Below are 14,444 nucleotides of genomic sequence, written 5' to 3'. Positions count from 1 at the left end.
TGTAGTATAGTATAGTGTAGTATAGTAAAGTGTAGTATAGTATAGTGTAGTATAGTATAGTGTAGTATAGTATAGTGTAGTATAGTATAGTGTAGTATAGTATGGTGTAGTATAGTATAGTATCGTATAGTGTTTCCAATCTATTCCATCTTGTTATTCGAGAACACCCACCCCCGGATGCAGTTTTAGTGCTGAACGATGCAGCCATTTTCGCTGTTTTGTACCTGAATAAGAGTCGTAAAAATGTGGAGAAAATCGAGAAAAATCAAAGGGAACCCGAGAGGAAACCCCATAACGAACTTTTTCATAGGATCAGGTAACCTTTAAGTTAAGGAAAATCAAAATAAACACTTGCACTAATCATTATGTTGAGTTCCATGCAATTTGAGGTATCTCACGATGTCGAATGTCAGAATCTGTCCACTTTCCGGAGGTACCTGGTTCATCTGGAAGAGGCCATTGTGATCATTGGGTCTTGATATGTCCACTATTGATCTTAAAGTAAAATTCAAATGTGATTTGAGGTGTCACATGAGACACATCTTTTGGAACTTGTTCCATTGGTTCAGCCATCCCTGCAAAAATTGAGTGAGTAGCACTCATACGAACTAACATACATACATGTATGGCAGATTATGCACGAATACAAATTTCCGGATAAACTGACGCGATTGGTCAAGGCGACGATGGATCGAGTGATGTGCGTTGTTCGAGTATCGGGGACACTCTCGAGTCCCTTTGAATCTCGAAGGGGGTTACGGCAAGGTGATGGACTTTCGTGTCTGCTATTTAACATCACGTTAGAAGGTGTGATCAGAAGAACTGGGATAGACACGAGTGGCACGATCTTCAGGGACCACCGATGACATCGACATCATGGTACGGAACTTTTAGATGATGGCGAAAACGTACATAAGACTGAAGGCTGAAGCTAGGCGGATTGGACTTGCCATCAACGCATCGAAGACGAAATACATGAGAGGAAGAGGTTCTAGGGAAGACAGTATTAGCCTCCCTCCCCGAGTTCAGATTGACGGTGACGAAATCGAGCTGGTTGACGAGTTCGTGTATTTGGGTTCACTGGTGACCACCGAAAATGATACCAGCATATAAATTCAAAGACGCATTATGGCAGGGAATCGTGACGCTCCGGTCGAATAAATTTTGTCGCTGACTATCTACAAGACGAACGGAAGGTGCTGCTACCATCTACGGTGGAGTGCAGAAGAATGACGAAACGTGGAAGAGACGAATGAATAACTCACCAACGCCCAAGATCACGCTTGATTTTCGTAGACAAAAATCAACAAGCAAACAACTACGGTTGATTTTGCACGCTGTGATATCGCAGCTCAGAATATCAAGCTAACAAAACTCACCAACTGGAAATCTCACCAAACTGTGGTGAGATTGAGTTTAAGGATTTTTGCTTTACACTCGAATGCAACCGAAACTTCCATGATGGCTTGCAGCAGTCCATTCGCGTCTGCCATCGGTGAAGATTAAAAAGAAATAGCAAACTATGCTTTCTCTTTCTAAAAAAAAACGATGTGCAATGGAATCATTTTTGTGTCGAGTCAACTCTCAGCTTGATTTTTGCATATTGTGAATAGTCTCGCAATATCAAAGGAGCTTGTAAAATCAATATCAAGCATGATATTTTGTTCCAATATCACGCGTGATATTGCGAGCGCATGAGAGCGGAAAAATATCAATTGATTTCTGATTTTGCCAACGCTGGTTAGGAAAAACTATTTTTGCAGGCAATCTTGATAATTTTGATCACAACAGTTGGAAATTTGTGTAATTTTCAATAACTAGTTTCCTATTGAAAATTGATAAAATGTTAAGTTTAGCAGATTTGTAGGAAAACTTCCAAACGATTGGCTTGTTTAGAATTAAAATCTATCCGCTATTGGCAGAGCTACAAGTGGTCCAGCGGTTTTTGAAATTACACCGCCAATATGCCGGAAAACATAATCCTACGTCAAAACTTCACCTAAAAGTTCTTTTCATTAGCCTTTGGGCTTCACTTTTTAACTTCTTAGTGACACTGAGCTACACAGCTAGTTTTCAGTCCGGATATCTGGGTTTATAAAACAATGTTAGCTATCACGCGTTTTATCACGTCTATGCATAGATACTATAGCACATTCGGTATAAACGATTTAGCACACTTGGGTATATTCTTTGACTAGGAAATTAGGCTTCACGATTTGATCCCTCGCACAGATCTAACCATAATGACCCTGGCTCATATCGTTATCCACTTCGTGGTTGTGAGAGATAAATTTAGAACTAAAATCAATTCTAACGTATACTGATCTGATTGGATAAAACAACAACGTCCGGTGTTGCGTTTCACAAGTTTTTGTGAAAGATTAAAATTTATTCGAACATACCACCTTCAAAAAAGAATAACGATGCGAGGCTAATCAACGGGAGTTATCAATATCTGCTGTAATGGTTTTTACATATTTAGATACAAAACCCGCCACACCACTAAAAGCGAAGCTACCATCACTCAAGGGTATCAAAACTCGAAGCAACGTAAGCAATAGTGCGTGTCTGGGTGATGCGAAGACGGACCCCAAAATCGCACCAATTCTAAACTCTCCCGGTGCGACGAAACAAATATAAGTTTTGCAGTACCGTAAAACGGGGTATCTTTGATAATGCGGGTAACTTTGATAGTATAATATAATGATTGAATTTACTCGCTGCGCTTTTTCTATATAAGAAATATTGGTTCCATATTTCCGTTGAAATCGTATATAGTTTTTATATAGTATGTGTTACATATTTAACAAACATATTAAAAAACAATTTTCGTATTTTTCGCCTGTTTGAAAAAGCACTCAAACCATCACTTATGAAATTAATTTCCGATAAAGCCATCACAAATTCAATGTTGTATTCTTATTGCTTACGAAGTTTTCTAATTATATACTCATTCAAAGTTTCATATTTAAAGAACTAAAATGTTTGAGTTTCACGCATTTGTTTCTACATTCATTGAGCATTATCAAAGTAACCCCAAGTCAAAATACTAATGTTCGGTAACAAAACTAAAAAAATAGTGCAAATGCTTTAATTGCCGTTAAACAAATTACTAACGAATAAACTCTTGGATCCTCAGTACTTATTTTAAAAATATAAAATTTAAAAAATATTTATTGCTGCAAAAAATATTTAGAATATACTTTAAAAAATTATCAATGTTACTCCGTTTTACGGTACATCAATATTAAAAATGTTCAAGTTTATCTTAAATCATTTTATCAATAGTGGGATGTAGTGTACATTATCACTATTTTTTTCAAATATAAATTATCAATTACCGAAAAGAAAAAAAATAGGTAAATGTAGGAATTTGGGGCCTTCCTTAGCTCAGTCGGTAAAAGACGCAGCTACAAAGCAAGACCATACTGGAGGTGGCTGGGTTTGATGACCGATCCGGTCAAGGAATTTTTCAGGATGGAAAATTTCTCTACTTTCGTGAGCATAGAGTATGATTGTACTTGCCACACAATTATACGAATACAAAAATGGTACAGACATCGTAAGCTCTTATTTATAACTGTAAAAGTGCATCTAGAACACTAAGTTTTTTTTTCCTTTGGTATGTTTTTTTTCCGTCGATCTTGTTTTCCGTGCTGAGCACCAATGCTACCGACGTGCCAGGAAGGCAGCTCCCGCACCTGGACCCTACCTATCGACCCATCAACTCATGAACCGGGGACCAACGGCTTTACTTCCCATCCGAAGGAAGGCGTGATCAGAGATGTTATGCCTCAGAACGTCCCGGCGGCGCCGACTGGGATTGAACCCAGGCCTGCTGGGGTGAGAGGTAATCACGCTTACCACTACACCACCGGCGCCGTTGTTGAACACTAAGTTGAAAAGAAATAAGCTTGAAATGCGAAGAAGAAAAAGAAGAAGAAGAAGAAGAAGAAGAAGAAGAAGAAGATATTTAGAAAAACAAATTCACTTCGATGAAATTTATGACTGTAATTCAGCTGCTGATACAAACCTCAGTAAAAGATATGTTTTAGCTGAGTGATGACACTTGGTCTTTTGGCGATAACTGTTAGCTTATTGATTCAATCAAGAGAAAAACAACTACGGAATTCAATTTACAATAACTGCCATTGCACCGGATGCCAGCCACATCTCACAAATGTGATTAAACGATGAAATCGTGAAAACCACTTTCCTGACCAGCACTGATGCAGATAAGAACAGACGCAAGAGGCTCAAAATTCCAAATCTGTCAGCTCTCCTCCTCATTCCCTAGCGATCATCGCTTCGCAGAGCGTGCCGTGCTTTCTCCAGCAACCATATCCCCAAAAATTACCACCATTAATCTCGCTTAAATTTCCGGAGCTGCCGGAAAATTAATCCGCAAAAGGATTACGTGTCACGACCAGAACTCTGCTGACAGTAGCGCTAAGCTTCCGGCGAACAACACTCTTGCCCTACTACCCAGGGAAGACGAATTGCGCGGAACGCAGGCTGATGAAGAATGGTCCATTCCGGTTGCAGCGAGTGCGGCGGAGAAACGCCACCAGAAGATCAAGTTTATTTATATTTTTCGCAATTTTATCGCTTGCCTTCAACTGTGTGGCTCGCTCGGTACGGTTCGGTTGCGAAGTGCATCCGCTCCCGGTGCCACCACAAACTCCACAAACGCTGGCTGTTAAGCTGAGGGACTACTATCGCGAAAGTGCATCGCAGGCAGGAAGTCATTCTTTTCCATTTCCCTTCCCAGATCGCATTGGCCACTCTCAACGGAACGAGATCCCGGTTCCGCTCATGGAAAACTTCTAAATCCTCGATAATTATTTTAATCTCCTGTGCAAATAGAACTTAACATTGTCAAAGTATTATTTATTCATGGATTTTTTTTGTGTTCGGTCTAGCGTTCCCGTGTTGAGCAACGGAAGGATTGCATGCCACAGGCAAACGGGACACCATATCCCAGGCAACACGACGGCAGCGACGACATATGATGATCCCCAAAAGACCACCGCCATCAGAACCAAGTAGACGTTTCACAGTGGGGCAGCGAACCTGGTGGCGTGGCCAAAATCTCTAGCGCCCTGAGTATGCATGGTCTTGGACAAAGTTGCTCAATTTATACAGGGTTAACTTTTGGTAGTTTCTGATTAGTTCGTATTCCTGGCGCTTAAGTGGTGCTCGATTCTATATTTTAAACGGAGCTTCGCATAAGGATGGTTTCTTCGACAAAGTTGTGAATTTCATTGGTTCTAATATATGTTGTCAAATACAGCAAAGACCTGCAACTCACCGGTAGCAAGATTTTAACCTAATAATTAAAACTTACCGTAAAAGGCGTTTTCTTGACACGAAAATATTGTTGGGGTTTAAAAAAGCCATTTATTTTACAGAGTTCAATGTTACAGCTATACATTAACGTAACATTTTTTCAGTCTTCCTTCTTACCATACGCCATTGCTCGATTTTTTTTCGTACACGGCTCATCATCTTTTGCACTAGCCCTGTTCCCACGGCCAAACGGCTGCCAAATTCCATGTCTGCTTGTAATCCTTCACGTCAATTAAGTCCTTTTTCTTAATTCACTATTGACCAATATTCCTCAAATGGCCCTAGTTCCGGAGTATTGACCGGATTCATCTCCTTGGGAACCACAGTGACGCCATTTTTGCTGTACCACTGTTTGGAGGAATTTGAGTAGTGTCAGCTTGCCAAGTCCAGTCAGAATAGACAATCCACCTTATGCTGCTGCAGAAAATGCAGTAGTCTCTTCCATAGGCACTCCTCCTGGTAAATTTGCTGGTTCATGGTCCCAGAAGTAACGAAAGTTTCACTTTTCAGCCCACAACTGCAGATTGCTTGCCAGTCAAGGAACCTTCCCGATCGCCATTTTTGCATCATCAATTTGTCGAATCCTTCGCCAGGAAGGGCTTAGTTGGAAAGCACTCGAGAGACGATCTATTCAAATACGTAGCGAAGAAGTCGTCCAGCTTGCCATAGAAATGAGTGGAATCAAATGGGATTATTAAAATTTAATCTTCCTGGATGAAGTTAGTTTTGATAATAGGCCAATGCTTAGATCTAAAGGATACGGAGTAAGAGGTCAACGTTTGATTTGTAGGGGTGAGTTAGTCAGAAAACCCAGAATGTCACTGTTATGCATCATTGGACAAAAAGGGTTAACTGAAGTATTCTTGACAAAAGGGACTTTTAACAGGGCAAAAATTTTCGAATGCTGTAGAAAATTTGTTTTGGAATCTGGAACGGTTCAGTGCTACCCTGGGTTCCATTCTGTTTGGATTATTGATGCTCTTTTCCAATCCGATAGAATTTGTATTTAGGATGATCAAACGAAAACTGAAAAGGACGTATCAAGAGCTGCTCGCGCTTCAAATGCCTCAATGTTCATTTTCAAAAGTCAGTTAAGCATTCAAGGGTTTTTTCAAGATTGTTGAATGTTTCTCTTATGAAGATTATTTCTTCGTGGTACCCTGCATTGACGTTGTGAGCCACGGTAAAGTTTTGACGAATTTGCATCAATCGCGGCAGCTCTTTGGCTATGAAAAGCTTCACCAAGTGCGCTGGAAGTCCTTCGTTCACCAGGCTTTCGTGGAGACAAGGGTCTGAAGCAAAAATTTAATTAGCCCACACCATCCACTGCTTGCCAATGATCCCCGTGCTTTGACATAACTTTTCAGTTAATAGTTTAACAGATCTGTTGGACGCAGCACCATCTCTATCCCGTTCTTCGGGATCTAAAAGAGTGCCCTTCAGCACCTTATGGACTGCCTTGTCATTTACGGAAAGAGAGTATACGTGCAAGAGAAGATGAATCTCTTTGTTCTTCCAGTTTTGCAAAATTGTTGCTGTGATTTTGTCAACGGTATGTGACCTGTGACAAGATTTGTCGTTAAATTATGCGAAACGACTGAAATCTTCTTCATCCGGTTGCATTTTTGTGCACCTTGACGGCTGGGCAACACCATTTCCATCGCAGACGAAGACGATCTCACGTTTGAGAAACTGTTGGGAAAACAACCAACAGTTTTTCACAAACTCCTCGGAAGAGTCTCCTGAAACTCCCCATTTACCTGCATCTTTTCCTGAACTCTGACCCTTAAACTCACGAACCGATACCAGCAGCCAACAGCCATACAAGCCACTAGGCAGCATAGATTGAGCATAGCCACGATTTTCACCGGTTAAATACAACTCATACCCCCTAATTCTGCGAGTCACGTGACTCTCTGTCACCGGTGAGGTGACAATTGTCACCTCGTGTGAGGTGACTCTCCGTGCAAATCAAATGGAGAGTCACCTCACACGAGGTGACTATTGTCACCTCACCGGTGAGAGAGAGTCACGTGACTCGCAGAATAGGGGGGATAATCTACAATCACGGCCGGGTCAAATCAGAGATCGAGCGTTCTTCTCCTCCTTAGCCATCTTCGGGAGATTCCATCTCGTCATCGGGGTTGGAAAGACGCGACAGATTTTCTGTTTCCGGATTTTCCGAAGCTTCCAAGCGACGCCGTTTTTGGTTTTTCTCCATACTCTTGCAATCTGTGCAATTAAGGAAATCGTTTGATTAATTATTCCACAACTGATATTTGAAAATAACCACCTATCGACAATAAACTTTTCCCTAGACTATTTATTCCGGAATGAAGCCGATAGGAAAACAGTGGAACAGAACAACTGAATACAATCTGACAAGCGCGTAAGTGGAAAATAATCAAAACAAATCAAGAAAAACGATCAAAGCATACAAGCCTGTGAGGGATCGTGACTGAGAAAATAATTTCAGCTCAGGAGTCTACTATGCTGCAAAATGCGCAATACATTACCGAAATGATAAATTCTGGTCCACTCATATTTCGAATTTATCACGTTGGATATGTGTGCAGGATATTTTTTTTTCTTGTCTTTCTTCTGGTACAACTTTTTTAATACTGCACGTATCGAGACGAAACTTTCACCACTGAAACACGCGTACTTCAAAACAAATCGCTGTCAAAACATTCCAAATCCGGCCAGTAGAGGTGCTGCTATAAAATAAATAAAATGTCCGCTTGTTATGTGGACTAGACTTTAGCATTTATCCAAATCTTACATGTTTTGAAATGTATCAAACATTTTCATAAAAATATTTTCAAAATTTTGCAATTAGTGGTATCTTTGATAATGCGGCTAACTTTGATAATATAATATAAAGGATAAATTTACTCGCTGTGATTATTCCAAATAAGAAACATTGGTTCCATAATGTAGCTTAAGGTATTTCCGTTGATATGGTATATAGTTTTTATATAGTATGTGTTACATATTTACAAAAATATTAAAAAACAATTTTCGTATTTTCGGCTTTTTGAAAAAGCACTCAAACCATCACTAATGAAATGTAATTCCGATACAGCCATCACAAATTCAATGGTTGTATTCTAATTGCTTATGATGTTTTCTGATTATATACTCATTCAAAGTTTCATATTTAAAGAACTAAATTGTTTGAGTTTCACTCATTTTTTTCTACATCCATCGAGCATTATCAGAGTAACCCAAATCAAAATACTGAAGTTCGGTCACAAAACTAAAAAAATAGTGCAAATGCTTTAATTTTCGTTCAACATATTACTAACGAATTAACTCTTGGTTCCTCAGTACTTGTTTTAAAAATGTAAAATTTGAAAAACTGTTATTGCTGTAAAAATATTTAGAATATACTTTAAAAAACTATCAATGTTACCCCGTTTTACGGTACGTCTTTTAGTCAAATAAGGACAAAAAGGGACAGGCTAATATTTGGGCGTGGTTAGTGTAGAACTAACAAAATGATTCACTGACCATAGGAGAACGGGAAACAGCAGGCATTATTAAAAAAAACCTCATGTTAATATATGTTTCAAATTAATTACAAAATATTCAAATGTCATTTCATAGAAATGCCTGCTGAACCCCGATGTACATTCGCACTGAAATATGCAACTAACTCTACCATAATAAATCTGAAAAAAATTGGCCATCCATTTCTGCCCCAATTTGAGTAAATGGCATTTTTATACATCACTATTTTGAAACCATTTAGAACATACTTTTATAAAAATGTTAGATATATCTTACCTCAACATTTGTAATAATTATGTTAATTTTAGCATACTCATAAAGCACCATGTATTTGAAGCTAACATAAGCTAAACACGTCAATAAATGGTTATAATCATTTTATATTTTTTTAATTTGTTTGAAAGCCGATAACTTATTTTCAGTGGGTTAGAAGCCTTCAATGTCTCGGACAACATTTCTTAAAATTATAAAATGCACAACTTTACTGAAGAAACCATCCTTGTACGATACTCCGTTCCACCTATGCGGCACGAATACGAGCTAATCAGAAACCACCAAATGCTGGTCTTTTGTAAACTGAGCAATTTGTAGAGGACATCATATCTGTAGAATGCATACCCACGGTGCTAGCGGCTTTGGCCACGCTACCGGATTCACTGCCCCAGTGTGCGTTAACGATGAAAGTTGTGTATGGGAGAAGGAAGTATGGAATCATGACCGTGGAATTGCTGTCGTCGCATCATGCTGGGAGAATTCATTGCTATATCCTAGTAGAAGTTGGATATAGGAGTCGTAATTTGCTCTTGCTATCTACTGCTTTGAATATATGCTGAGAATAGAAGCTGAGATAGCGTTTCAGTACAGAATATATGAAAAATATCCACTGTCCTACTTTTTCATGCAATCTCGTATGCTTTTCTTTTCTTTTTTGCATGTAGCAATAAATTTGATAGGTGATTTTCATTAGTCACTAGCCGAGCGGTAGTATTGTCAGCTAAACGATGTCAAACGATTTTATGATTTTTGAAAAGCTATAGGGGGTGCCATAAAATATAAGCACACTTTCAACACGCCGTCATACTTGGTATACTGATGACGTTTTAGCAGCTGTTCAACGATGTGAGTTGTTGCTTTCTGATTGCTGAACAAATATGGGTGCCGAAGGTGTTTTTTTTTTCTCCAAATTATCACGTGGCATTTCCTGGGAAATCAAAACCAGATCTTGCCCCATTCCAAACTTGCTAATCTGAACAAGCTTGAAATACCTTAGTGAAAGAATACGTTCCAGGACACGTGTAAAACAAACCTATAATGGAAGATCACTCAAGCCTTCGTTAATAAGAGTGCCTCTAAAAACTGGGAGCATCTACGAATAAGGTAAGTGGTGACACATTTGCAGTTACTATCACTCAAATAACTTAAAAAAATCAGTATAAACGTTAAACCTTCCATAACAAAAGGTCTAATCAACATTAAATCAGCACTTTAACTAATCTTGTTTGTGTTACTCCATGCGTGAGGTTAACGATTTACATAGTTGGAGATGCTAACCGTCAAATATCAGACTTAAGTGGACATTTCGAAACTGTTCCCGAGCAAGAGAAAATAACTAGCCTTGCCTTGCAGAGCTTCATGACAACATGCGCATCATAGAATGGTAACAATAATATATGTAATGTTCTTTGAACTATTCTGGAGCTTATGTCTTGAAGTTCTACATGCTCAATATAGTCTTGAAAATGTACTGAAAATCTTCATGAGTTCTTGAAGCTCAAGAAAGCCTGCTGGCAACCTGTACATCATAAAATGGCGCCTTTCCTTTCTTTTATTTAACGTCGGTCTCTGTTCCGCAATCTAGTGTCAATCACCGACGGACATCGATTGCCATCCATTGACGGCAATCGAATGTGCAGGAAGGCAGCTTCCACACCTGCATCCGAAGGAAGACGTGACTAGAAATTTTTATGCCTCAGGAAAATCCCACAGACCTTGGCTCGGATTCAAAACAAACCCATTGGGGTGAGAAAGCAGTCACGTTTACCACTACACACCGGTGCCGGCTATAAAATGGTATCATTAAGATATTTACTGCTCTCTAAGGCATTCTGGAGTAACCCAAGCAACACCATTTGTTTCTCAGCGAGTAACAACAACCTTAGTGTGACTAATACCTAGATGGTCTAAATTATGGACAACGCACCGCATATAAAACTTCATTGTACCTTAAAAAGCGCAGAAGGTGGAGTCTCTTTGCAACTTATGATTGTGGCATAAGGTGTTGCAAATAAGGTGCATGTAACATGATATTTGAATGACACAAGTTGTAAATGAGGTTTTAACTGACTTAACTGCAATGTTGCAGTGAAATATTTAAAACAGTACTGTGATGTTTTCGAATACATGTAAATGACATTCAAGTTAACCACATAAATGTATTGGATATTTTTGTGAGGTGATGCGGAAAAAGCATACTGATGTTTTTATTTAGACTGCAAAATAAGAGATGACAATTGTAGAAAAAGTCATTTGAATAAAAGTATGAAATTAATTACTTTTAAATATTGATAACTGGTCCATTTTTTCAAACGCATCTAGTTTTATGGTGAAATTACACATTTTGCTTCGATTAAATATACACGCCTTCAAAAACAAACAAATTTATGCCACAAATTTGCAGCTTAAAAATATGTCAAAATAAAAAATTGATCTCTAAAATAAAATATTTATATTCAAACTATTGTAAAACATTACAGCTGTAATAAGTATTTCATGTTTTTATGTTAATAGGGTGTGAAAAATGAATAAATTGAAAAATAAGTTTATTATGTTTATTTCTGGTGGATTACATATGGCTGCCAGTCTTACCAACAGCTTTCTTATTGTGTACATTGCGGGTCAACATGTTCAGTACAACCATATTTATTTGTATGTGCGGTTTTGTTTGCGAATGTGATCAATTTTTGATTTCATTCTAACCGAATTAAATTAGCATGATGATGAGTTCTTAAAACTCAACTTCATGAAGTGTGCAACCCGTAGCCGCAAACCTAAATTTTAATCAGCATAGTTAATTTAAAATAAATACTTTACAATCAATCAAGGCCTAATAAGTGATCAGTTTTTTAAACCAAATAAGCGTTTTTTATGCAGTACCGATAAATCATATTAATGTTAAAATGCTTAAAAACTAATTTAAAGAAGTATTTTATGCATATATTTAAACATAAAAATATATATTTTTTAAATAAATTAAATGGTATAAATTTTTATCAATTTAAAAAATCAATCAATCAATAAGTTAATATATAAATGAAATAAAAACAAATTGAAATAGCCTGTTAACCAATTGGAATTAATGACTTTAACAAACAAAGCAAACCCCCACTGTTTATTACTGACAAATGCTAAAACTTTCATCGTTTCGCCATTTTTTAACAGAATGTAAAATTTGCAGTTAGCAACCCTTCCCCCGAAAGTCTTTCTAAGATTTTAAAATTTTCAGAAGATCGTTAGATATCGATTTGGGTAAATTTTTACATGCATTTGCGCATTTAAGGTTCAATTTACTTTGATGCTTTTTCGAAAAATTCAAGAGCAGTTTTTTTCGACGCATTAGTTCAGATAGCAAAATGCTCGCACTATTCGATTCCTTTTGCTATTCTACACAAAATGACGCGAGCTTTTAGCAATCGGAAATAATGTGTCGAAAAAAACTGGTTTTGAATTTTTTGAAAATGCATCAAAGTAAATTGAACCTTAATGTATTTGGAGGTGTTTTGGCATTGAATCGCTTAAGATAAAATTATGTTTTTCACCTACTACATTTAATGAATGAAAATTTCAACCCCCCTCTCCCCCCATTCCGTTACTAAATTTGTGGATGATCCCAAATGTTGGAAAAGATATAAATAATCCAAGAAAATCATTTTTTCCAAAGATTTCATAGAAAATTAGCATGTAACAATACGCTTTCAATCTCATCGAATAAAGTTAGCCTCCCAACCAAACCGAAAGGTTGATTTTCTGCGACTTTTGAGTCCATCTTTGTGCGATGATGTCTGAAAAAATGTATTGAGCCATCAATATTTTCTAAAAAAAAAAATGAGAAACTTAAGCGGTTACGGATTCCGAAGACGGTCGTTGGAGATCAGTTGTGGAACTCGTATGACTCCCGGAAACAAGAAACAAAAATTCAACTCCAAATAAATAAATATACCAGTTTGCTGCTGCGTATCATCAATTTCTGGTCAATACATAAATCCTTGCTCTTTGACCCCTTGGTCGATCATAATATTACTATCCATTAATTAGTGAATGGGATAGATATTTCAACGCTTAGAGTTCATACTTCAAACCCTAAGGATTCAAAATCCCAGTTTATTTCGCGAGAATTAAAGCATTTTCACTACGTCGATTACGCAAACCGTTAGGCTTCTTTTCATAATCATCTAGTCATGAATCACTGATCTTTTAAAAAATAGCTTATAATTATAAAGCAAAGATATCTATCGGAATTTTGACAAAATACAAATCAAATCCTTCACCTGAATAACATTGCACCATAAGAAAATAGAACCAACCAAAATGGAGAACTTGATATAGTTCTCTAATGTCCTGCACATCAAAACGCCCTCTGATAACCATAAACAGGTGTAAAATTCTGAATTGAATTAATTTTTTAACGTTTGGAATATTTGTGAACATAATTTTGGTCGGTAGTGTACGGTTCATCCAGATATAATCCAGCTAACTGAGCTGTAGCAAACATGTTAAATAGTATGTTACAATAATGTAGCTATTTTTCAAGACATCATGAAAAGTTCACAACAAGTATTTTTTACGTTGCAGATGAGTGGATATTAAAATTATTGATTCGCATTGAACTGCAACAACACCGCAACGATTTGTCAACATAACTGCACCATTACGTATTATCGATGTTACAGTTATGTTGAAACTACTTAGTTTGAACAATCATAGAATTTGTTGAGTATGTGCGTGCTTTAAACGTCACTTGTCAGTAGCAATGTGACATCGAGTGGTAGCGACATCGGTGCAGCTCCTCCGTCAGCAGTCATCAGGTTTCAGCATTATAAGCCACTAGTTCTGGCAATCCACCCGCTATTTGGTGCCGTTTCCAGTTCGCCAGCAGTTCCGGCAAATACGAGCTCCGTCTCTAACGGTTCCTCAACGGCCACATCTCCGTTCGGCGGTATCATCATACTTGCTGCCCCCAGCTCATGCAACAACCAATCCATCGTCACCTCAGGCTTCTCACCATTCTATTTAGCTCTTTGGAACACCCGGTTGGTTGAGAGACTACGGCCACGCTGTTGTCATCGTCTTTAGTCACCATCGTCCCCCGCCATCCGTAATCCTATCGTCGTGGTCTTCCATTTCCTATGCAGATGTTAGCACATGCATTACGATTTCTTTGCTTTTGCCAATGTTGCCATGGTAGATACTAGATGGTTACAACATATCTTTACAGTGACAACTTGATTCAGTTGGTTGCAAAACGAAGTTTGAAAACTTATAGATTCATACGCTTAATTGGAACAAGATTGCAAATAGGTTCTTCA

At 37.9% G+C, this 14,444-nt stretch overlaps 1 pseudogene; it reads right to left on the bottom strand.

The window, feature by feature from the left end:
* Positions 1–6,429: 6,429 nt before the first annotated feature.
* The window catches only part of LOC135712077 (uncharacterized), a 35,287-nt pseudogene continuing 27,272 nt past the window's right edge, over positions 6,430–14,444 (bottom strand).

The sequence above is a fragment of the Ochlerotatus camptorhynchus genome, unplaced genomic scaffold (assembly GCF_037179485.1).
Source record: "Ochlerotatus camptorhynchus isolate MF236.1 unplaced genomic scaffold, CSIRO-AGI_Acam_v1.1 ptg000457l, whole genome shotgun sequence".
NCBI classification, from domain to species: Eukaryota; Metazoa; Arthropoda; class Insecta; order Diptera; family Culicidae; genus Ochlerotatus; species Ochlerotatus camptorhynchus.
The sequence above is the reverse complement of the archived record's forward strand: the minus strand, read 5'-3'. Positions and strand labels throughout refer to the sequence as shown.